Source organism: Heptranchias perlo, chromosome 6 (genome assembly GCF_035084215.1).
Source record: "Heptranchias perlo isolate sHepPer1 chromosome 6, sHepPer1.hap1, whole genome shotgun sequence".
Taxonomy (NCBI): Eukaryota; Metazoa; Chordata; class Chondrichthyes; order Hexanchiformes; family Hexanchidae; genus Heptranchias; species Heptranchias perlo.
In genome coordinates this window covers 109,914,618-109,941,412 of record NC_090330.1, presented here as the reverse complement: position 1 = coordinate 109,941,412, position 26,795 = coordinate 109,914,618, and the positions used below count along the sequence as shown (strand labels likewise).

Below are 26,795 nucleotides of genomic sequence, written 5' to 3'. Positions count from 1 at the left end.
CACACACACATATACACACACACACATATACACACTCACACACGCATACATACACACACACATACTCTCACACATATACACACACACATATACACACTCACATATACACACTCACACACACACACACGCATACACACACGCACACACACATACTCACACATATACATACACACTCACACATATACACATGCACACACACTCGTACGTACACACATATACACATGCACACACACATACGCACTCTCACTTATACACACACATATACACTCACACATATACACACACGCACATATATACACACACACATATACACACTCCACACGCACACATATACACACACATATACACATGCACATAAATATACACATGATGATTGGTGAAATGATTAGTGTTTTTTAACCGATTTTAATGAATGCCCGATTTAAACATGGGTGCCTTAGGAGGTGGGGATTGTCCAAAAAAAGGAGCAGAGATTTCCCTGCCCTCATGAAGATTTTCTCCTTAAAATGTATAAAGGATCCAAGATTCATAAATACATCGATTTTAAAAACAGGTTCTGTATTTATTGAGAATGTGCGACATACAGAAAGAAAAAATAAACACCGGAGAGAGAGAAATAAAGTAAGGAATCCCTTTATGAAAATGATAACACTCAGTTCACCCTGGACATCAAACTAGCCCAGAAGTGGATACATGATTAAAATAAAAACAGAAAATGCTGGGAACTCTCAGCGGGCCAGGCAGCATCTGTGGAGAGAGAAACAGAGTTAACGTTTCAGGTCGATGATCTTACATCAGAACATTACTTGACCCATTACCAACTCCCCTTTGCCTTGCACCATCATCCCTTCCATCGTTTAATCACTCCGACCCTCCGCCCTATCACAGACCTTCCCCTTTTGTTCTATCCCCTGGCTCTGTACTTGTTTATAAACTGTTATATCTCTAACAACTTCCAGTTCTGATGAAAGGTCATCGACCTGAAACGTTGAGCTCAACAGCACTCTCCGTTTTTAATGGCGAACTGAAAGAACAAGTTCCCGTGTTTGCACGTGCGCACTAAAACGTGGAAATCGTGAACTTGCTCCTATTGGTTTGCAGGCGATTTGACAGCTGCGAATTAAAGGGCCATCGCACGCTGCAATCAGAGAAATCATTGAACCAGCGCCAACTTGCTCATCCGCCCAGCTGGAAAGTAACTAATCACGCCACCAAACAGGTACGCTAAAAAATACCAGGTCTAAACTAAGTTTTAAAAATGTGGAGTCTCATATTACTCCTTATTATGATAGTTTTTGGTCATTAAAAAAAATTTTTAAATTAAAAAAAAATTAAATTAAAAAAAAATTAAAATATTAAAAAAAATTCTCTTCTGTGTCTTTAATTTAATTAAATGATTTCTTTAAGTTTTTATTTAAAAAAAACAAATTTTTGTTTGCAATGACTTCCGGAATACTAACTTTAAATGAATGAAGTCTGCTTGCCTGCTTGTGGGCGGGACTTCTCTTCCTGACGGGTTTTGTGGGCGTGTCTTCTACTCTCACAGACTGTTCCACGCGAGTCAACTCACGCTGCTCGGAGGCTGGGTTGATAGCGCACAATTTTTTAAAAGTTCAGAATCAAGCAAGTCGATGCCACAAAGCCCGCAGTAAATACACTCGTTAATTTAATTCGCAGGAGCTGCGGCAAGCGTCACCTTGTCGCTCTGTGCAATTTCTGGCCTGATGACAGATGCTGCCAGCATCCACAGTATTTTGTTTTTGTTTAACAATTATTTAAATGTTTATTACATGGTCACTTTAATAGATAGTTTGGTATTTCCACAAAATTTACATCCGCACCTGTTTTAAATTGTACATAGAGCCAGGACTGACTGAACTAAGAAAAGGTTCCACAAATAGCAGATCAGAGCCTCTCGTTGCTGAGCCAATGTTTGAAGAAGGAAGCTCAAAGCTTTTGACCAAGTTTCTGCTGGCGACACTGTTAACCTGTAACAAAACAAATATCAAAGTGTTACAAGCCCCAATCCTGCACCCAGAGCTTCATAGAACAAATTAACTTTAGTAGAAGGGATAGAGACCAACTATAGACACGCACTTAGGGACCATTCAAGCCCCACTCCAGAGACTTGAGCACATAATCCAGGCTGTTTCTCCCAGTGCCAGTTCTGAGGGAGTGCTGCACTGTCGGAGGCGCCGTCTTTTGGGTGTGCCCGCTCAGGTGGACGTAAAAGATCCCACGGCACTATTTCAAAGAAGAGCAGGGGAGTTATCCCCAGTGTCCTGGCCAATATTTATTCCTTAACCAATATCATTAAAATAGAAGATCTGGTCATCATCTCATTGCTGTTTGTGGGATCTTGCTGTGCGCAAATTGGCTGCCCGGTTTCCTACATTACAACAGTGACTACACTTCAAAAAGTACTTCATTGGCTGTAAAGTGCTTTCGGACATCCTGAGGTCGTGAAAGGCAAGGTATAAATGCAAGGTCTTCCTTCTTCACTATCAATTGAGATAATAACATGCACACCAGGGACACACTCAGGATTAGAGAAATGGAGACCAGGGATGAATGTAGAGACTGAATGATAATGATATTGCCCCTGTTGAGAATCAACCAATTGTTATGTCACAGTAACAGGTATGGCACTGTTGGCAAAACTCACCACAATCTATTCTGCCCGACTAACCATTGATTTCAGGATCGCAGGGGGAAGATTGTAAGACTCTAATCTGTATTACATGCGTATGAACAGACTGAACTGCTGCTCTCGTTCATTACTATTGAAATGCTTGTCAACATATGAACTAAAGGTGAAAGGTCTGCAGTGAAAGATTCAGGATGCGAGTGTACTCAACAGAATAATTTATGGATATTGAACAACGCAAGAACAGTTCTGGTTTCATGCCTAAAATTAAAAATACAGTAGGAAAGAGAGGAATATTCTTTTAATGAATGACCGAACTTGCATTTATATAGTGCCTTTCATGACCTCAGGACGTCCCAAAGCGCTTTACAGCCAATGATGTACTTTTGAGGTGTAGTCACTGTTGTAATGTAGGAAACGCAGCAGCCAATTTGCTCACAGCAAGATCCCACAAACAGCAATGTGATAATGACCAGATCATCTGTTTTAATGATGTTGGTTAAGGGATAAATATTGGCCAGGACATTGGAAAAACCCACACTTTTTTAATTAGACAAGAGTTTCTAAAATATTGGTGGCAACAAGTAAAACCAGGCATTAACAAGGTACAGGCAATAGTTACAAATCTAGTTTCGACAGCACCTCCCAAACCCACCACCTCTACCACCTAGAAGGACAAGAGCAGCAGGCACATGGGAACAACACCACCTGCACGTTCCCCTCCGAGTCACACACCATCCCGACTCGGAAATATATCGGCCGTTCCTTCATCGTCGCTGGGTCAAAATCCTGGAACTCCCTTCCTAACAGCACTGTGGGAGAACCTTCACCACACGGACTGCAGCGGCTCAAGAAGGCGGCTCACCGCCACCTTCTCAAGGGGCAATTAGGGATGGGCAATAAATACCAGCCTCGCCAGCGACGCCCACATGCCGAGAATGAGTAAATTAAATAAATAGCTTTGGGAGAACTGATACAGTAAGAACATAACCATAACAGCGATATTGCAATGTAAATCCTCCACTTACCTGTTCACCCAGTGACCCACCGATGTCCACAGTGTATGCACAGAAATCGCAAGGGTTTCAACCCACTGTTTTCAGCGCTTAAGTCTACTTGGTCCTGAAGTTTCCCTGTAATAGTTAGGAAAATGATTAGTAATTAGTTTAATGCTGCAGATATCTTGACATCATATGTGTGTGTGTGTGTGTGGGGGGGATGGGGGCGGAGGGTCTAGATTGGCATGTCGTGAGGTGAACTAGAGACAAATTGCTGATGCTGAGAGAAGGTTCTGGAAATTGGCAACTACTTGTAAATCCCCGACTCTTTCCCCTTAGGAAAAGGGCCAGGTCAGAAGAAACCCATAGGGAACGACTGGCTCTCCAGCTTGGGTCAATGTTGCAATTGTGCAGAAGCAAAAACTCTTGGGATTGTCCAAAACTGGATGAGTTTGGGGAAATTACAGTCAAGGAACCCTTTGGCTAATTGGAGCTGACAACCCTGTCTCTGCAGGGGTAGTCGTTGTGGGAGAGACTGTGACTTTACAGTGGCCAGGACAACAAAATATAATTTTGTTCACCTCTCTGCCTGGTTGAATATACAATTACAGGTGACGCAATCGAACTGTTAGTGTAAAAAGTTAGAGGGCTTACTCCTGACGGTTAGGGTGATGATGTGCCCCATTGCTGAGGTTGGGCAGGGGGGGGTCCAGTTATCTTGTCCTGGCAACGATGGCGTCCACTGTCTGACTGATCGAGCTCTAAAGACCGAAGAAACGCAATCAGTGCGATACTCTCACCTGCCTGCGGTTTTGGTTCTGTGAAGCCAATCTCATCGTTGTCGTCATCTTCCAATCCAGAACATTCCTCTCCTCCGGTCAACTTCTTACACCGCGAATTTCAGGCCAGTTACTGCTCGGGGTGATATATTTCACCGTGCAATTCAGAGTCAACCTCCTTCCTTCGTCAATCTCAATGTGAGCCGATGGGTAGATGACCTTCAATGACCCTTCGTACACTGTGAAAAACAGGAAATGCCGACGAGTGCCTGAGCGCAACAACAACAACAACAGCTCGCATTTATATAGCGCCTTTAACGTGGTAAAATGTCCCAAGGCGCATCACAGGAGCGTAAATCAGACAAAATTTGACACCGAGCCACATAAGGAGATATTAGGACAGGTGAGCAAAAGCTTGGTCAAAGAGGTAGGTTTTAAGGAGCGTCTTAAAGGAGGAGAGAGAGAGGCGGAGAGGTTTAGGGAGGGAATTCCAGAGCTTAGGGCCCAGGCAGCTGAAGGCACGGCCGCCAATGATGAGGTGCTGGAAATCGGGGATGCGCAAGAGGCCAGAATTGGAGGAGCGCAGAGATCTCGGAGGGTTGTAGGGCTGGAGGAGGTTACAGAGACAGGGAGGGAGCGATGGCCACGGAGGGATTTGAACACGAGGATGAGAATTTTAAAATCGAGGCGTTGCTGGACCGGGAGCCAATGTAGGTCAACGAGCACGGGGGGTGATGGGTCAACGGGACTTGGTGTGAATCAGGATACGGGCAGCAGAGTTTTGAACGGTAGAAACAAGGTTGAAAAAGGGATTTCAAGGCTATGACCTGATTTTGAGGTTGAGAGGACATACATAAACCACTTGAGCTTTGCTCTTTGAGTTTATGATGCGATTAGAACTCCTTGATAAGATTATTCTCCCAGCTATCGAGTGCCTTCTGACACACAACACACGAGGAGTGAAGATTATAATTGGATTGTTATTAAGCAATGATGATCAATAACAATTCTGATTATTTCACCCAATAATAATCAACGGTACGTAAAATATGATTAAAAATAGTATTTTCTACCGCCCTATATCACCGAATTGAGTGCAGCAGGAAAAAGATCTCAGTCATCTCAATCTCATTGAAACGTATAAAATTCTGACAGGGCTAGACAGACTGGATGCAGGGAGGATGTTTCCCCTGGCTGGGGGGGTCCAGATCGAGGGGTCGCAGTCTCAGGATACGGGGGAGGATATTTAGGACTGAGATGAGGAGAAATTTCTTCACTCAGAGGGTGGTGAACCTGTGGAATTCTCTACCACAGAAGGCTGTGGAGGCCAAGTCACTGAATATATTTAAGAAGGAGCTGGATAGATTTCTAGACTCAAAAGGCATCAAGGGGTATGGGGAGAGAGCGGGAATATGGTATTGAGATAGAGGATCAGCCATGATCATAGTGAATGGCGGAGCAGGATCGAAGGGCCGAATGGCCTACTCCTGCTCCTATTTTCTATGTTTCTATGTCCATTGACTGATAAAGGTTAAACGGGATAAATATAAGATAGTCACTAATAAATCCAATAGGGAATTCAGGAGAAACTTCTTTACCCAGAGAGTGGTGAGAATGTGGAACTCGCTCCCACAAGGAGTAGTTGAGGTGAATAGTGTAGATGGATTTAAGGGGAAGCTGGATAAACACATGAGGGAGAAAGGAATAGAAGGATATGCTGATAGGGGGAGATGAAGTAGGGAGGGAGGAGGCTCGTGTGGAGCATAAACACCGGGATAGCTGAATGCCCTTTTTCTGTGCTATAAATTCGATGTAATTCTATGAATTCTCTCTCCTGATGCAGGGATTGTACCGACTGTAGTGACTATCAGGTATTTAGGCAGACTCCTACGTGACTATCAGGTATTTAGGCAGACATGCGAGCGAGACCCAGAGGATTTCCCGTCCTTTAGAACCTGCTCCGGGGCACGGATACGCCATTTCTGGGGCTAACTTGGCTCTCGGCCCCTTCTGTTGCTCAGCAACACTCGTGATGGGGAATCACACGCCTAGAGAGGCTGATTTCCCACCCGTTTCAGCAACAGACGGACTGAGGCAGGGGTAGGAGGTGGAAGTAGGCGGTCTTTGTCTTAGTTATATGAATTTGCATTTCTGGACTGTCCCACATAACCCAGTCCAAGTGATATCAATAATTACCCAGGCCAAATCAATCAGAGCAACAAATAATTAACTCCTACTTGCCAGAACTGTCAGAGACATCGTTGGACACTGAGTGAGATTAATTAACACCTCATCTAATTAAAAATATCTGTGATAAAACAATTAATCACAAGGTTAAGTGCTGAAGGTTAAGTATTTGGATATGTACTATTACTCAACAGAGTCTTAATCATGGTCTAAAAGCAAAATGCTGCGGATGCTGGAGATCTGAAATAAAAACAGAAAATGCTGGATGCCCTCAGCGGGTCAGGCAGCATCCGTGGAGAGAGAAACAGACTTAATGTTTCAGGTCGATGACCGTTCATCAGAACTGGAAGATGTTAGAGATATAACAGCTTTTAAGCAAATCCAGAGTCAGCGGAAAAGGGGAGGAAAGAACAAAGGGGAAGGTCTGCGATAGGGTAGAGGGCAGGAGTGATTAAATGACAAAAGAGTCTAAATTATCAGAGGCTCAACAGTAATTTAAGTGTGACACGATATCTCAGCTAAGCCTGTGTTCGGCTAAGCAGCAGCATAACACAGTTTAATGTCCAAATTACGATAAGAAAGACATGTTTACGACATCAGAGTTGTTCCAGGCCCTTATCTTTTCACGAGCCGTATCACATTAATCAGCCTATTGGTTGCCAGTTTTGCTCAGGCTGAGTGTGGCTAGATTTTGGAATCATCGTGTTATACCTGGTGCGTTGTCCGTATCTCCGATTTACTGAAATGCAGCAGTGTGTCCTGGTTGACAACAGCAATAACTTGCATTTATATAGCGCCTTTAACGTAGTGAAATGTCCCAAGGCGCTTCACAGGAGCGATTATCAAACAAAATTTGACACCGAGCCACATAAGGAGATATTGGGACAGGTGACCAAAAGCTTGGTCAAAGAGGTAGGTTTTAAGGAGGAGAGGGAGGTAGAGAGGCGGAGAGGTTTAGGGTGGGAATTCCAGAGCTTAGGGCCTAGGCAGCTGAAGGCACGGCCGCCAATGGTGGAGTGATTAAAGTTGAGGATGTTCAAGAGGCCAGAATTGGAGGAGCGCAGAGATCTCGGAGGGTTGTAGGGCTGGAGGAGGTTACAGAGATAGGGAGGGGCGAGGCCATGGAGGGATTTGAAAACAAGGATCAGAATTTTTGCCCAGGCTCAGTATGGCTGGCACCATTTGATCTTGGAGTCACCGGATGATACCAGTGATTTGCCCTTGTCTCTGATAACTGGTTTTCTGCCAATAGCCCCTGGTTTTTCTACAGTCTATTCAAAGCAGGAGAGAGGGGAACAAAATCCTTCAAGTCTTAAGTCTTGCATGAAGTGCGTTAATTTTTAAATTTCTATCTTGTAGATTGATGCTCACAGTTAACATTGTCACATCCTGCTCATATTTACAGAATTTTAAATCCCAGATTTAATGAAAGAGTTCCCTTCTAGAAGGTGAAAGAGCGGGGAGGAGTGGGACAAATTGGATAGTTCTTTTAAAGAGCCAACACAGGCATGATGGGCTGAAGGGCCTCTTTCTGTGCTGCAAGATTCTATTCTACGGAACTCCTGTTGATTTGAATTACCAGACGTTATAAAGGCTTCTCTATTGTCTGATGTCTGCTCGCTGACTATATTTTCTGATCTGATGCTGCTTTCAGACTCAGCTGGGGAGTGGGAGACATCAGTCGTGGACAAGGAGAGCAGAGTTGGAGAATTGCGCCAGACCTCAGCGCACTCCGCGCATGCCCCTCAGGCCGTTAATTTTAACAGCGGGTGAGCTCCGAGTGCCACGTATCTGACGTGCTGATCTCCACCCCCGATTCTCCGGGCCCTCGGGCGAGAGTCTCCGTCAGTAGCAGAGTTTTATCAATTTGGGGACGTTCTGTGAATTCCTCCTTTGCGATGACATCGCGAGGCTCCACTATAGTGACATCACGAACCAAGGCGGGAGTGCACGCTATAGTCACCACACCAGTCTCAGGAGTGTGATGGAATACTCTCCACATGCCTGGATGAGTGCAGCTCAAGAAGCTCGACACCATCCAGGACAAAGCAGCCCGCTTGATTGGCACCCCATCCACCACCCTAAACATTCACTCCCTCCAACACCGGCGCACCGTGGCTGCAGTGTGTACCATCCACAGGATGCACTGCAGCAACTCGCCAAGGCTTCTTCGACAGCACCTCCCAAACCCGCGACCTCTACCACCTAGAAGGACAAGGGCAGCAGGCACATGGGAACAACACCACCTGCACGTTCCCCTCCAAGTCACACACCATCCCGACTTGGAAATATATCGGCCGTTCCTTCATCGTCGCTGGGTCAAAATCCTGGAACTCCCTCCCTAACAGCACTGTGGGAGAACCTTCACCACACGGACTGCAGCGGTTCAAGAAGGCGGCTCACCACCACCTTCTCAAGGGCAATTAGGGATGGGCAATAAATGCCGGCCTCGCCAGCGACGCCCACATCCCAAGAATAAATTTTTAAAGACTGTCTGGTCCCAGACCACATCCAGAGTGCTTCAGATCCTTTACAACATTCAGGTTGGTGCAATCCTCCTCCAAAATACTTGTTACATAAAAATGATGTTCCATTTTTGTAACAGCTGAGCTAGAAATTGTAGCTTTGCAATCAGACCAATAGTGCTGAATATGCATTTTACTGAACAATATTACTTTGTAAATACACCAATCCATAAATTATTAAAGATTATTCATTTCATAACAGTCTGAAAACAAACTCTTGCTGAAGCACTGCAAATTGGTACATTTGTGAATTATATAAAAAACGGTTAGTAGATTATTTAATAAAACTGCAATATCAGTATAATTATTTTAAAGCTTTTTCTTTTAATTTTTCAATTATTTTTCCCATAGGAGCTTGCATTTAAAAAAGAAAAACTTGCATTTATATAGCACCTTTCACAACCTCAGGATGTCCCAAAGTGCTTTACAGCCAATGATGTACTTTTGAAGTGTAGTCACTGTTGTAATGTAGGAAACACAGCAGCCAATTTGCACACAGCAAGATCCCACAAACAGCAATGTGATAATGAACAGATAATCTGTTTTTAGTGATGTTGATTGAGGGATAAATATTGGCCAGGACACCGGGGAAAACTCCCTGCTCTTCTTCGAAATAGCACCATGGGATCTTTTACATCCACCTGAGAGGGCAGACGGGGCCTCGGTTTAACATCTCATCCGAAAGACGGTAACTCCGACAGTGCAGCACTCCCTCAGTACTGCACCGGGAGTGTCAGCTTGGATTAATGTGCTCAAGTCTCCAGAGTGGGTCTTGAACCTACGATATTCTGACTCAGAGCCAAGAGTGGTACCCACTGAGCCATGGCTGACATTTACACTAGTTATCTGGTCACCTTGGACCCTACCTACTCTTAGCTAGTCACAAAGAGTGCGAAAGATCTATAATTAGAAGAAGCAAAGTCAGAATCTGCAACCTACATCATGAGAGTATGAGATGCAACAAGAGAAACCAACCCAAGGTTATTGTGGGTGACTCTTGAGTTCCCCAAACTATAACCAGTGGGCCTTTCTGTCATATTTTCCTACGGTGAGATTTTCATTTTATGAGGTCATTATGTAAACTTGCAACCAGAAGGATTGACCATAGCAGGAGGTGGCTCACAGATTGCTTGATTTCTACCTTAGAACTAACTCCTCCTTTAAGATGCTCCTTAAAACCTACCTCTTTGACCAAGCTTTTGGTCACCTGTTCTAATATCTCCTTATGTGGCTCGGTGTCAATTTTTTTGTCTGATAATCGCTCCTGTGAAGCGCCTTGGGACGTTTTACTACATTATAGGCGCTATATAAATGCAAGTTGTTGTTGCTGAGGCAGAAAAGTCAAAAATCTACCCTGACAGTTTTTGTTTTTGATTGTTTTGATCTTATATACAATCAAATCCCAAGCTCGCAAAAGCAAATGCACTTCAATGAATATTGAGCGAGAGGTGTCATCAGCTGTCACATACAGCAATGTAGGTGCATTGTACACAGGAAGCTGATGGAACAAAAGCATAAAAGACTTTTTATTAAACATTGTAAAGCCATGGAGACAGGGGGCTGTGGTTTAATTTCAAAAGATTTCTCAAAGCCACGTGCTGCCATCTGAATTATTTGCTAAATGATCAAAGCCACCGGCAACGATTATACAATCGGCAGCTGTTAGTTAACATCGCAACGGAGCTTACAAGACTGCGATCGATAGATTTTAGTTGGGTAAGGGTAGCAAGGTCAGTGGAGCAGAGGGGGGGTAAATGGAGTTGAGGTGCAGATCAGCCATGATCTATTAGAATGATGGACCAACATTGCAAAGTGTTACGGAGCCACATAATAATTTTTTAAAAAACATATATGCAAAAATATCTGCCCTTAAATTTTAATAGCTTCTTCGTGTATCTCTTGGTTCTAATATTTTATATATCCATAATCTACCTCTAAATATTAAAAATGGTGTGTCTCAGTACACAGATGCAATCTTAAAATGCTCGATAATCCTGAGCTGCAGCCTGAAACGGGCGAACACATTACAATCTGCAAAGTTCCTTAACCATTATTTTAATGTAATGTACAAATCTGTACGTTATTCGACTAACTGTGCGCAGTGTCATGTATATATATATAATGTATATAAAAATGAGAGAAGTTTTACTGTGAGAGTAAAAAGTTACATTTGACTAGTGGACAAATTTCCAGGTCATTTCCCTCCACATCCCCAGAGACTGGGAAGAAGATCAAAGGAACGCAAAATGAAAAGGGGGAAAATTCCATTAGTGGAAATGAAGGATTAAAAAATCAACATAAAAATAGCATCAGATCCAAATATGGAAGGTGTACAACAGGCTAAGGCCCACAAGCCAATAACCATTAATGCACTAGTTATATTGCAGGACCACTTACAGTGGAAGGTGTTCTAAATACATGAATGGTTTCAGTTGGAATGTTGGTGCACTGAATTGCACACCCATGAGTTGCACACACAACGCTGCTCAACACTTGTGAACAGGAGGAGACCATTCAGCCCCTCTGGCCTGTTCAGCCATTCAATTAGCTCATGGATGATCTGTATCTTAACTCCATTTACGAGGCCTTTACTCCGTGGCCCTCGATAATCTTACCTAACAAAAATATTCGAAACGTAACAAAAATGTGGAAAGAGATAGTGTCGGGTTCCAATATATCCAGCAAGAGGGATAAATACATTAATTATTTTCTGTAAAAAAAAACATACCAGACTTGTGTTCAGAGCAAAGCAGGACTCCTGAAATTATTAACGAGTGTGAAGGAAGCAAAATTGTTAATTACACCAATAAGCACGTTGCAATAAGATAAAGACGTTTGCTTGTGGTGTACTTTAGTGCAAGTGATGCTAACCTCAAAACAGTGAACGAAGCAAAGCCCCAGGTTTGTTTTTGCACCTTCAGGGCCCTGGAGAGGGTGCAGGGGAGATTTATTAGAATGGTACCAGGGATGGGAGACTTCAGTTACATGGAGAGACCGGAGAAGCTGGGATTGTTCTCCTTGGAGCAGAGAAGGTTAAGGGGAGATTTGATAGAGGTGTTCAAAATTATGAGGGGTTTTGATAGAGTGAATAAGGAGAAACTGTTTCCACTGGCAGGAGGGTCGGTAACCAGAGGACACAGATTTAAGATAATTGACAAAAGATGCAGAGGGGAGATGAGATTTTTTTTTACGCAGCGAGTTGTGATAATCTGGAATGTGCTGCCTGAAAGGGCGGTGGAAGCAGATTCAATAATAACTTTCAAAAGGGAATTGGATAAATACTCGAAAGGGAGAAATTTGCAGAGCTATGGGGAAAGGGCAGAAGAGTGGGATTAATTAGACAGCTCTTTCAAAGAGCTGGCACAGGCACGATGGGCCGAATGGCCTCCCTCTGTGCTGTACGATCCTATGATTCTCTGGAATGCTAACGTTAATAACACTAGAGGCAGAGTCAGAAGTTGCTGTGACAGCACTGAAGGGGCTCGTGCTCATTGCATTCCCTCACTTCTGGTTTTGAGCAGTCTTGCAGGTCACTGTCAGGTATCCAGTCCCAGGGAACGAGAGCTGCTTCTCCCCTTTGCCCCGGGGGAATGGCTCTACAATGATCTCACAAGGCCCCCTGTTTAAATTTCAATGGAAGGGAAGAAAGATTCAGCAGGCCGTGCATGACCTCAGGGGAAGCTTTTTACCCGCCTTTTGCCCCTTGATCCCCTTACCCGACAAAAATCTATCGATCCCAGTCTTGAAAGCTCCAACTGACCCCCAGCCTCAACAGCTTTTTTGGGAAAGTTCCAGATTTTCACTCCCCTTTGCGTGAAAAAGTGCTTCCTGATTTCGCTGCTGAACGGCCCAGCTCTAATTTTAAGATTATACCCTGCTTTGTTGTTGATTCCCCCACCAGAGGAAATAGTTTCTCTGCAGGTCGTAGAGGCACGAAAGCCTTCCCATCATGTCAAGGTTCGATGCCCTGGGGAAGAGCCATGCCAGGAAGCCCTGTTACAATCGAAACAGGCCGTGACATTAGTCCAAAGTAACCTTGTCAAAACGAACAGTCAGTAATGAGTGGAAACATTCTTGCAATCTTCACGTAATATATCGCTGAAGACAGGAACCCACTTAACCATGTATTAAACTCGAGTGACTAGGTGGTGTGACCGAAATAGATAGGCAATCTGATTGGTCGTTAGTGCAGAAAGAGTGGTAGATGGAACACTTCTTCTACATTTCTCCATTTTAAAATTCACGTCCTTATTTTCAAATCACCCCCTCTCTCTGGAACCTCCTCCAGCCCTACAACCCTCCGAGATCTCTGCGCTCCTCCAATTCTGGCCTCTTGCGCATCCCCGATTTTAATCGTTCCACCATTGGCGGCCGTGCCTTCAGCTGCCTGGGCCCTAAGTTCTGGAATTCCCTCCCTAAACCTCTCCGCCTCTCTCTCCTCCTTTAAGACGCTCCTTAAAACCTACCTCTTTGACCAAACTTTTGGTCACCTGTTCTAATATCTCCTTATGTGGCTCGGTGTCAAATTTTGTCTGATAATCGCTCCTGTGAAGCGCCTTGGGACGTTTTATTACGTTAAAGGCGCTATATAAATACAGGTTGTTTTTTTATTAAAACTTGTGCGTTAATCCTTTTAAAAATATGAAATAAGAGAAAGTGAAAGAGGGAGAGAGAACAAATGAATTAAAAAGATCACGGCCCAGAGTTTCCGCTTGATCGCGCTGGCATTTTCAGCGCAACCCGGTCGAATCGGCGCAAAACATCGAGGAATTTCGAATTAAGCCGGGTGTAATTTGTACTTGGTGTAAATTGAGCTTCCGTGAGATTTTGCACTGGCTAAAAAAAATTGCTGAAAATAGCACCGCCGACAAAACTAGCCCCACCCGCAAAACTAGCCCATCCCGCAAAGCTGACCCCACCCACAAAACTGGCCACGCCCACAAAACCGACCGGGGCTTATATTGGATAACCCCCGCAACCGGGCGTGGGGGGTCGCGGTGCGCGATTACCGAGCGCCCAGTCGTTGAGATGCAGGCAGCGGGTGAGATTTGTGCTGCCTGGTCATTTACCTGATTGCTGCGTCCAGCCAGGCCTGGCTGCGCTGTTGAGTGGCTGCTCACCAGCAGGGGGGTCCAGATATCGCGAGTGGCTGGCACCACTTAAAGGCAGCCTGCACCTCTTAAAGGGAAGGTGCATTGCGGCTGCAGGAATTGGTGGAAGTTAATGGTGAGGTGAACCTGTGCTGTGATATAGTGCAGCCTGGTGATGGCGGGAACTCTGGAATTTTTAATGAGCGACAACTGGGCTGCTCAATGTTTGCGGGTCTCTGATATTTGCGAAATATAAGATACGGGTCCGCACAGAATCTGAACGGAGATCAGACATCGCACACGTTAAACACAGATGCAGTTCCTGTCCCTGTGTTTACACACTGTTGAGTTATGTTAAAACATTGAATAAAGGTTGTGCACCACTAAATCCCACATCCTCCAATCTGCATGCCAGACCTCACCAATCTGCCGATTTGAGTTTGTACCAGGCTTGTGAGAGTGCGTGCACCAGGGTTCACTGCTGATGCACTAGAGGCCTTGGTGCAAGAGGTGGACAGAAGGAGGGGCATCCTATATCCGCAGTGGGGGGGTAAGAGGCCCTCCAGACATATACACCTGAGGCAGTGGGAGGCAGTAGGGGACGAAGTCAATGCCAGGCGCAGAACATCATGACCATGGATGTAGTGCAGGAAGAAGTTCAATGTTTTGACACGAGTGGTCAAGGTGAGTGAGGTCAACTGTCAAGTGGCATCTCCTGCCAACTGCACCACACACCACAACCCCCCATCACCCACATACCAATAAACTCTTTCAATCAACACTCAACTCTTCCAATCAGATGCTTCCTCTCACCCTCACACATTACTACTGTTTCAACCCGCACACCCACAGCTCACAGGCCACACACACTGGCAGCTATTCAACCATGACGGGCACATCAACCAAACATTCTGCAGGACACTCACCGACACACGTCCCGCTTTCTTGCAGGAGAAGGTGGTGCATAACAGGGGGCAGCGAGTGGCAGTGGCTCCATGGAACATGAACCTGGTGTCCTCTCTCAGGGTGACAGCATTCCTGTCCCAGCCCTGCCACTCTGCCTGTGCCCTTGCTGTCACCTGTCAGCTGGCCAGCCCACTCCCTGTAGAGTATTGAAACTTTGTTATAGGAACACAGGACGATCGGAACAGGAGGAGGCCATTTAGCCCCTCGAGCCTTTTCCGCCATTCAATGAGATCATGGTTGATCTGTGACCTAACTCCATATACCCACCTTAGCCCTTAATACTGTTGGTTAACAAAAATGTGTTGTTTAAGACCTGTTCATCTGTGCGAGGTTAAGATCGCATCTGACCCTTTAAATCAGCGTTGCACACTGATCTACCACATATCCTCCCTACTTTACATGGTGCCGGCGTTCGTCATCTGCGCCTTTACCAAGATGGCGCCCGGCGCACGTCACGCTAGAAGTCTGCACGCGCATTCCAGATGCTATTTTGGGTCCTTAGAAGTCCACGTAGTGCCTACACAACGGGCACTTCACGGGTCAATTTAGACCCCCACCATATCCACAAAACTGGCCACGTCCGTAAAACTGGCCCCGCCCACAAAACTGACCACGTCCACAAAACTGGCCCCACCCACAAAACTGACCATGTCCACAAAACTGACCACACCCACAAAACTGACCACGTCCATAAAACTGACCACGTCCACAAAACTGGCCCCACCCACAAAACTGACCACGTCCATAAAACTGACCACGTCCTCCGATTGAAACAACGAGGGTGGTGAGTTTCTGCGGCCGTTCCAGGAGGGGTTTAAAATCACACTCGATTTCTTAGGCACAAGGGCACTAGTAGGTGCTGTTTAAACGTCTTTAAAGATTAAAAAATATTAATTTACTGAGAAACTGACTGGTGTACACCAATGAAAGTAGGAAATGGTTCAGTTTAGTTTTTTTGAGTCATTTTCAGTGATTTTAAATCAGTTTACTCACAGGGGAGGGCTGGAGACATTTGTTAAAAATGTTTATATTTAGTCATAAGCCCATTTTCAGTTGTTTTAATAAATCTGCTCCAGGTTACTTCTCTTAAATACATCTCGTAAACACATCAATGAATATTTTTTATTGCACAGGAACTAAATAAACGATTACACTCTGTTAAGCTGCCAGATTGCGCTGATTCGTGGCAGAGTTTATGTTGATGATTATGTTAATGCATTTTAGCGTTGGGATTAAATTGATCGCCCAGAGCCGCTGTATTAATGATATTTTCACGATGTACTGATAGAGAGCTGGGAATATCCTTTGCAGCTGCTCTAAATACAAATAGGACGCCACATATAATTAGTTAAAGAAAATTAAAATCAGGAGGCACTTTTTCACACAAAGGGGAGTGGAAATCTGGAACTCTCTCCCCCCAAAAGGCTGTAGACGCTGGGGGTCAATTGGAGCTTTCAGGACTGAGAGCAATAGATTTTTTTTGGGTAAGGGTATCATTGGATACGGAGCAAAGGCGGGAAAATGGAGTTGAGGTACAGATCTACCATGTTCTAATTGAATGGCGGAACAGGCTTGAGGGGCTGAATGGCCTCTTCCTGTTCCTATGAGTTCATGTGACAGCAGATAAAGTCAGGCAAATGGATTTTTGGCAAAATTTACTTTTCAGTATAATACATGTGAGCCAGGTCACGAACTTTACATAGAATTACATAGCATGTACAGTACAGAAACAGGCCATTCGGCCCCACTGGTCTATGCCGGTGTTTATGCTCCACACGAGCCTCCTCCCTCCCTTGTTCATTTCACCCTATCAGCATATCCTTCTATGCCTTTCTCCCTCATGTGTTTATCCAGCTTCCCTTTAAATGCATCTACACAATTCACCTCAACCACTCCTTGTGGTTGATAGTGAGGAGGAAAGCTGTAGACTGCAGGGAGATATCAATGGACTGGTCAGGTGGGCAGAAAAGTGGCAAATGGAATTCAATCTGGAAAAGTGTGAGGTAATGCATTTGGGGAGGGCAAACAAGGCGAGGGAGTACACAATAAATGGGAGGATACTGAGAGGTGTAGAGGAACAGAGGGACCTTGGAGTGCATGTCCACAGATCCCAGAAGGTAGCAGGACAGGTAGATAAGGTGGTTAAGATGGCATATGGAATACTTTCCTTTATTAGCTGAGGCATAGCATATAAGAGCAGAGAGTTTATGCTGGAATTTATAAAACACTGGTTAGGCCACAGCTTGAGTACTGCGTACAGTTCTGGTCACCACATTACAGGAAGGATGTAATTGCGCTAGAGAGGGTACAGAGGAGATTTATGAGGATGTTGCCAGGGCTGGAGAATTTTAGCTATCAGAACAGATTGGATAGGCTGGGGTTGTTTTCTTTGGAACAGAGGAGGCTGAGGGGTGATTTAATTGAGGTGTATAAAATTATGAGGGGCCCAGATAGAGTGGATAGGAAGGACCTATTTCCCTTAGCAGAGGGGTCAATAACCAGGGGGCATAGATTTAAAGTAATTGGTAGAAGGATTAGAGGGGAGCTGAGGAGAAATGTTTTCACCCAGAGGGCGGTGGGTGTCTGGAACTCACTGCCTGAGAGGGTGGGAGAGGCAGAAACCCTCAACTCATTTAAAAAGTACCTGGATGTGCGCCTGAAGTGCCGTAACCTACAGGGCTACGGACCAAGAGCTGGAAAGTGGGATTAGGCTGGGTGGCTCATTTTCGGCCGGCACGGACACGATGGGCCGAATGGCCTCCTTCTGTGCCGTAAATTTTCTATGATTCTAAGTTCCACATTCTCACCACTCTCTGGGTAAAGAACTTTCTCCTGAATTCTTCATTGGATTTATTAGTGATTATCTTATATTTATGACCCCTAGTTCTGGTCTCCCCCACAAGTGGAAACATCTTCTCTACGTCTACCCTACTGAATCCTTCATAATTTTAAAGACCCCTATCAGGTCACCCCTCAGTCTTCTTCTAGAGAAAAGACCCCCAGCCTGTTCAGTCTTTCCTGATAGTTATAACCTCTCAGTTTTGGTCCCATCCTTGGAAATCTTTTTTTTGCACCTTCTGCAGTGCCTCGATATCCTTTTTAAACTCATTGATGCAAAGCGGAACTTTCACAGAAGTTCGATGGGAATCAGTGACGCTCTGATTTTACACACACCTGGTTTTAATAAATATCTAACGGAGAGACAGCGTAACGATAGTGATACAGATGTTAAACAGCAGCAGCAGCTGCGACAAAACATCCAGTAGTTTAGAGCATTAAAGACAACAGTAATTGGGAGTACCGTTACTCAGTGAGCAGCGTGTGATTATTTAACATTTATTGAATCGATTCTAAACTATATCATAAGTCTGCTCTAAGCTTAGAACGTCACTGGTAATTCAGAGTCTAGTTTTAATGCTCTCAGTCCCTTACCTTGTACTTGAATCATCCACAGCAATAACCACACCACACAGACACGCCTGATATTTCCACTCACCAACACAGTCAATCACCCTGATTAATCTAGAGGAGTAAGCAACTTTCAGTTAATGTACTGCTCCAACGAGCACTGCTCGAGGGGAATAAATGACACTCGGCATCCAAAGCAATCGGGCTGTGCACCCATTGTCGATATAAATGGTGATACCTCAGAGTGATCACTATTTATTGAATGGTTTCGGTGTATCTTTAGCTCTGATGCATCTGACTGCTGCAAACCTGAGCACACACTTCCTTTCTCTGATACCTCGCTCACCAAATGGTTTCCATTCACAACGGTCTCACGGTATGAAAGGTCTCCCTGTACCGGTGGTGCTTCTGGTACTTTCACCACTAACATGGAACGGCGCACTTTCCACGATTGACGCACGGTCCAACGCGGTTTGTGAGAGGCCCACGGGTCCCTCGTCTTCTTTAACCTCATTGGCTCATAGTTCATGTAAGGGGGCAAGTGGAAATCTGGAACTCTTTCCCCACCTCCCCCTCAAAAAGCTGTCGAGGCTGGGGGTCAATTGAAAATTTCAAAACTGAGATTGATAGATTTTTGTTGGGTGAGGGGGATTAAGGGTTACAGAACCAAGGCGGGTAAATGGAGTTAAGATACAGATCAGCCATGATCTAATTGAATGGCAGCACAGGCTCGAGGGGCTGAATGGCCTCCTCCTGTTCCCATGTAAAGTGTGGTGCTACGATGTGGGAAACACTGCTCCAGCTTGGGACAGAATTCCACGGGAAGGTTTTTTAAAAAAGTGTGAAAAAAAACCTACCCTCCATTGGCAGGGTGGGGTGGGGGGAGGGTGGTGGGGACACACAGTGTGGGGAAGGTGGGGTGGGGGCAGTGGGGAAGGTGGGGTGGGGGCAGTGGGGAAGGTGGGGTGGGGACACACAGTGTGGGCCGGTGGGGTGGGGGCAGTGGGGAAGGTGGGGTGGGGGCAGTGGGGAAGGTGGGGTGGGGACACACAGTGTGGGCCGGTGGGGTGGGGGGCAGTGGGGAAGGTGGGGTGCAGCTGAAGATTCCTGAGCGGGACCTGCTTCTTCTCACGGATCTCCTGGCAGTTCATGGGACATAGAATCAAAGAATCATGGAATCGTACAGCACAGGAGGCCATTCAGCCCGTCGTGCCTGTGCTGGCTCTTTGAAAGATCTATCCAATTAGTCCCTCTCCCCTGCTCTTTCCCCATAGCCCTGCAAAATTTTCTTTTTTAAGTATTTATCCAATTCCCTTTTGAAAGTTATTATTGAATCTGCTTCCACCACCCTTTCAGGCAGCACATTCCAGATCAGAACAACTCGCTGCGTAAAAAAAATTCTCCTCGTCTCCCCTCTGGTTCCTTTGTCAATTATCTTAAATCTGTGTCCTCTGGTTACCGACCCTCCTGCCACTGGAAACAGTTTCTCCTTATTTACTCTGTCAAAACCTTCATGATTTTGAACACCTCGATTAAATCTCCCCTTAACCTACTCTGCTGTAGGGAGAACAACCTCATCTTCTCCAGTCTCTCCACATAACTGAAGTCCTTCATCGCTGGTACCTAAAGTGTAGTGCCCAGAATTGGACAGAATACTCCAGCTGAGGTCCAACCAGTGTCTCATAAAGGTTTACCATAAATTCCTTGGTTTGTACTCTATGCCTCAGTCAGCGGTTGTGTATCGCCCAGGGGCAAGATGAAAAATTGAGGTGAAAAGGTTGGAAGGCCTTATAGTGGGGTACTAACCCCCCGAGAATCACTGCACAGTGTGTACGGTTCCAATATCTTTCTCACTTCATGATGTGGAGATGCCGGTGATGCCTCCGAAAGCTTGTGATTTTCAAATAAAACTGTTGGACTATAACCTGGTGTTGTAAGATTCCTTACATTTGTCCACCCCAGTCCATCACCGGCATCTCCACATCATGACTATCTATATAAACATATTTAAACTTGGAGGAAGGGAGTTTAGGGATGGAGAAGGTTGCAGAAATAGGGACGGGTGAGATTTTGGAGAGATTTAAATACAAGAAGAAATTTAAACTTGAGGTGTTGGGGGACGACAGCCAATGTAGGTCAGTGAGGACGGGCAACAACAACAACAACAAGTTGCATTTATATAGTGCCTTTAACGTAGTAAAACGTCCCAAGGTGCTTCACAAGGAGTGATTATCAAACAAAAATTTGACACCGAGCCACGTAAGGAGATATTAGAACCCTTGGTCAAAGAGGGAGGTTTTAAGGAGCATCTTAAAGGAGGAGAGAGAGGCGGAGAGGTTTAGGGAGGGAATTCCAGAGCTTAGGGCCCAGGCAGCTGAAGGCACGGCCGCCAATGGTGGAGCGAAGAAAATCAGGTTTACGCAAGAGGCCAGAATTGGTGAGTTGGGAAAGTGGGATTTCAGCAGCAGAGTTTTGGATGGCCTGAAGCTGACTGAATGGTGGGGCTTTCTCACTGTGAGAATTGTGTGCGCTGGACAATGGAGAGGCTAAAAGAAAGAAAAATTATGAAATTCCAGTTGAGGGATTAATGAGTTATTTGTTATAGAAAAAAATACTGTCTAAACATGTGAAATATGTCATTGTACCAGAATTGCATATCTGTTTCTCTATAAAGAATCTGAGACAACTTTTCTAATCTGGTGCTTGCTGCTTTGCAAACTGACACCTTATCTCATTTGTAATACTCACTCGCTGGAAATAAATGATTAACACCAACTATCTTTGGAAACGAAATTGGACTTTATTCAAAGCACTGTCAGGAATTTAGGGTAGGTTGTGTTCTAACTGAAGAGATTATGATTGAAGAGATTGTGGCATAACCTTTTTCTTGAGTTCTTTGGGCCCAGCATCTCATCCTGTGCCTATCTTACACGCAGCACTCTTTACAGCGTAATCTTCAATGCTAAGCTTTCATGTAAACAATTTTACAACACCAAGTTATAGTCCAACAATTTTATTTGAAATTCACAAGCTTTCGGAGGCTTCCTCCTTCCTCAGGTGAATGTGAGGAAGGAGGAAGCCTCCGAAAGCTTGTGAATTTCAAATAAAATTGTTGGACTATAACTTGGTGTTGTAAAATTGTTTACAATTGTCAACCCCAGTCCATCACCGGCATCTCCACATCAAAGCTTTCATGTGGCAGTCAGGACTTTAAACTCTTCCCAAACTGGCTTTGCCGAAAATGACTCACCCCAGAAGGTGGGAGTTGAGGGGTTTTAGAGCAGAGAAAATTAAGCAGCGATTTAATAGAGGTGTTCAATATTCTGAGGGGTTTTGATAAAGTAAATAAGGAGAAACTGTTTCCAGTGGCAGGAGGGTCGGTAACCAGAGGACACAGATTTAAGATAGTTGGCAAGGTCCCACAAACAGCAATGGAATAAATGACCAGATCACCTGTTTTAGTGACGCTGGCCAGGACACCAGCCCTACCCTTCTTGAAATAATGCCATGGGATCTTTTACATCCACTTGACAGGGCAGATGGGTCCTGCTGAGTGTGTAGCACCCCCTCAGTACTGCACTGGGAGCATCATTCTAAATTACGCCCTCAAGTCTCTGGAGTAGGACTTGAAACCATGACCTTCTGACTCAGAGGCAGAGAGAGTGCTGCCCACTGAGACACGGCCGGCACCTTGGCCAACTCCCTGACTCCCGCTGAGCGATGCCACTGGCGTTCTCCTCGCTCGCAGGCAAGACTCAAAGCCAACCAAAGTGGAGAGCTTGCACAAAAAACAAACCTGCTCAGCTATTTCCAGCAGAGTCTCACGAGCTGTCTCTCTGCGTTGGTGGTTGAAGGCAATATTGCAATGTCGAGAATTAGTCACACCTCAAGTTTCAGGAATTTGATGCAACAAAGTTTGTCTTGTTTTGACGGATTTTAGCCCAACCTGGGTCTACATTACAAAACTTACAGAGAGGCACCGAGTACTCAGCTTTCCTTTTCATTGCAGTGTAGTTGCTGACGTTTACTGTGGGCCTGCAACAGACTAGACATGACACTGGTCACAAATTTACAGTAGCCGTATATCACATGACTAGCACGAGGTAAAACTATCACACGCCTTCCAGAGACTGAAAGATACAGGCCTCATAATATCTGTAACGCAATTTATCTCCCACTTTACAAAACTTGCTTAAAATGCTAAGTGACTTATTTAGGTGTCAGCTGTGGCCCTCTCGCCTCTGAGTCAGACACTTGTGGGTTCATAGTCCCACTCCAGAGACCTGAGCACAAAACCTAGGCTGAGGGAGTGCTGCACTGTCGGAGGAGCCGTCTTTTGGACGAGATGTTAAACCGAGGCCCCGTCAGCCTTCTCAAGTGGACGTAAAAGATCCCACGGCACTATATCGAAGAAGGAGTGGGACTAGCTGGATTGCTCCTGCATAGAACCGGCGCAGACTTGATGGGCCAAATGGCCTCCTTCCGTGCTGTAATCGTTCCATGATTCTATGATTCTAAGAACAGGGGAGTTCTTCCTGGTGTCTCAGCCAATATTTATCTCTCAATCAACATCCCTAAAACAGATTATCCGGTCATTATCTCATTGCCGTTTGTGGGACCTTGCTGCCCCGTTTCCTACATCACAACAGTGACTACACTTCAAAAGTAATTCATTAGTTGTGAAGTGCTTTGGGACATCCTGAGGTCGTGAAAGGCACGATAGAAATGTAACTCTTCTCTGCCTAAAACTCCCTAGTCCCAGTTTATATTATGATGTGGAGATGCCGGTGATGGACTGGGGTGGACAAATGTAAGGAATCTTACAACACCAGGTTATAGTCCAACAGTTTTATTTGAAATAAAACAGTTGGACTATAACCTGGTGTTGTAAGATTCCTTACAGTTTATATTACATATTTTTGCCCTCCTCCCTCCTCAAAAACCTTCCTCCTTTTTCTTTGATATTTACATGATTCTCTCCCTTGGTTCCCAGGGTTCTTCATAAGAAACACAAGTAAACAGGAGCAGGAGTAGGCCATTCATCCCCTCGAGCCTGCTCCACCATTCAATAAGATCATGGCTGATCTTCGACCTCAACTCCACTTTCCCGCCCAATCCCCATATCCCTTGATTTCCCTTGATTCCAAAAATCTATTGATCTCAGTCTTGAATATATTCAACAACTGAGCAACCACAGTCCTCTGGGGTAGAGAATTCCAAAGATTCACAACCCTTTGAGTGAAGAAATTCCTCCTCATCCCGGTCCGAAATGGCCGACCCCTTACCCTGCGACTATACCCCCTAGTTCTGGACCCTCCGGCCAGGGGAAACAGCCTCTCAGCATCTACCCTGTCAAGCCCCCCTCAGAATTTTATACGTTTCAATGAGATCACCTCTCATTCTTCCAAACTCCAGAGAGTATCGGCCCATTCTACTCAATCTCTTCTCATTGGACAACCCTCTCATCCCAGGAATCAATCTAGTGAACCTTCATTGCACCCCCTCTAAGGCAAGTATATCATGAAGTATTCATGAAGTTGTTGCCAGGGTGGTGCTGCCCAGGAAGGTTTTTATTTTGTCTTTTGGATGCTCGATGCTTTGGAGATGTAATGCCATGAGGTGAGACACTTCTGGAGCCCCACTTCTCAGTGTGGACGCTTTGGTCAGACCCCATCTGGAGTCCTGCATTCAGTTCTGGGCACCGCACCTCAGGAAGGATATATTGGCCTTGGAGGGGGTGCAGCGCAGATTCACCAGAATGATACCAGGGCTAAAAGGGTTAAATTATAGGCACAGGTTGCACAGACTGGGCTTGTATTCCCTCGAGTATAGAAGATTAAGGGGTGATCTAATCGAGGTGTTTAAGAGGATTAAAGGATTTGATCGGGGAGATAGAGAGAAACTATTTCCTCTGGTGGGGGGAGTCCAGAACAAGGGGGCAGAACCTTAAAATTAGAGCCAGGCCGTTCAGGGGTGATGTCAGGAAGCACTTCTTCACACAAAGGGGAGTGGGAATCTGGAACTCTCTCCCCCAAAAGGCTGTTGAGGCTGGGGGTCAATTGAAAATTTCAAAACTGAGATTGATGGATTTTTGTTGGATGAGGATATTAAAGGTTAGGGAACCAAGGCAGGTAAATGGAGTGAAGATACAGATCGGCCATGATCTAATTGAATGGCGGAACAGGCTCGAGGGGCTGAATGGCCCCCTCCTGACCCTATGAAGGTTTGATGGTACAGCGTTCAGTCTGTGCAAGAGGTGGGAAACACTGCTCCTGCTTGGGGCAGAATTTGGGCTCCACGGGAAGATTTTTTTTTAGAAAGAATAAAGATGTGGAAAAAACTCTACCTTCTGTTGGCGGCCAAGGGCGGACGGAGGGGAAGAGGGGGCGGGGGGTGAGGGGGGGTGGGGTGGGTGGCAGAATCCTGAACGGGGCCTGAATTACAGCAAGGTGGAGGGGGCGAGGGAGGGGATTCTGCAACAGGCATCAGGCCCTTCATTTACACGTACAAAGGGCCCAACGCCTGTTTTTAGGCAGCCTAAAAAAATGGTCCCGGCAAATTCAGCAGTGAGACGAAAACGTGCGCGGATTGAGCGCAGGCCGTCCCAACTGGTAAATTGGTCTGCGTTTCGCCCGAAAAAACGGGGGACAGAGTGCACCAATGTTTACCCCCACCCCCCCCGGGTTCAATGTTTGTCACGCAGGTCAGGCGGGCGGTGGGACAGGGCGTCCCCTCCGACCGCCCCATCCATTTTTCCGACCGGCGTGCTGCCGGTGGTAATCGCGGCTCCCCCCCTTATAGGAGGTCCACCGATCGGGAGGGGAGAAACTCGACAGAGCTGCCGCTACTTAAAGGCAGCCTTACCTCTCTTAAAGGGATATGCTGCACTTTTCAACGCTGGTTCGTGGCCAAATGGCTTTCTGAATCTGCTGGCCGATGGACATTGTCCAGGGCCTCCATATTTTCTGATGGTACCGTGGAGGGGCTCATTGAGCGAGTGAGTTGCAGAAAGGAGGTCCTTCTTCCCCTCCGATGGGTGCTGGGTGCCCAGGCAAAGTTTGCCAACATTAATGGAGAGAGGTGGAAGAGCTTGTCAATGCCAGCAACGTTGCATCCCAGGAGCAGTGCAGGAAGAAGTTTAATGACCTCACCGGGACTGCAAAGATAAGACTCCCCTTCAACATCTCACTTACGTTCTACTTTGGCCGCAGCACCAGCAATGCTTCTCTCCCCCACTTCCCATACCTCTCCTCCGATCGCAGTGGGACACTTCACTGCATCTCTACCTGCTTGCACTTGCACACTCAGGAGCTGCTACTGCCTCTCACAACTACTCCCTCTCACAACTACTCCCCCTCACAACTACTGCCCCTCACAACTACTCCCTCTCACAACTACTCCCCCTCACATCTACTCCCCCTCACAACTACTTCCCCTCACAACTATTGCCCCTCACAACTAACTCCCCCTCACAACTACTCCCCCTCACAACTAACTCCCCCTCACAACTACGCCCCCTCACAACTAACTCCCCCTCACAACTATTGCCCCTCACAACTATGCCCCCTCACAACTATTGCCCCTCACAACTATTGCCCCTCACAACTAACTCCCCCTCACAACTACGCCCCCTCACAACTATTGCCCCTCACAACTAACTCCCCCTCACAACTACGCCCCCTCACAACTACGCCCCCTCACAACTATTGCCCCTCACAACTAACTCCCCCTCACAACTATTGCCCCCTCACAACTATTGCCCCTCACAACTAACTCCCCCTCACAACTAACTCCCCCTCACAACTAACTCCCCCTCACAACTAACTCCCCCTCACAACTGCTGCCTCTTATGCTGGCACTTGCTGCCCCATCTTTTCATCAATCACAGGCTAAGCTACCTCACACATCTTCAAAACCTTTCGACAGGGCACACATTAACTCACTGCCACACTTCTTGTCGGCAAAGCCTTGCTGACCCACAATGACTGACTGATTGAGTTACACACAGCCACTTAAATGGTTAAGAAACTTAAGCATATCCTACCCAACTGGAAGGGTTATGTTCACGTTAATTGGTATTGGTAGATTCCTACCTCGAAAAGGGCCTCCTACAATATCAGCCACATCAAATCAATCTCTGGATGTAATAAAATAGAGAATGTTATTGACAGTCTGCTTAAAATTTCCAGTCCCCT

At 45.7% G+C, this 26,795-nt stretch overlaps 1 long non-coding RNA gene across 4 annotated transcripts; it reads right to left on the bottom strand.

Annotated features, from left to right (window-relative positions):
• Window positions 1–554: 554 nt before the first annotated feature.
• LOC137323145 (uncharacterized) lies at window positions 555–26,785 on the bottom strand. Of its 4 annotated transcripts, none has more exons than XR_010963320.1 (5): window positions 26,694–26,785; window positions 4,446–4,663; window positions 3,676–3,780; window positions 1,461–1,988; window positions 555–747 (listed from the first exon to the last, which is right to left on the bottom strand). It is a non-coding gene; the product is annotated as an uncharacterized lncRNA (long non-coding RNA). The 4 variants fall into 4 exon arrangements; XR_010963318.1 differs by having other exon boundaries at window positions 1,842–1,988; window positions 26,694–26,784; XR_010963319.1 differs by having other exon boundaries at window positions 555–1,988; window positions 4,450–4,663; window positions 26,694–26,784.
• Between the last annotated feature and the right edge of the window lie 10 nt (window positions 26,786–26,795).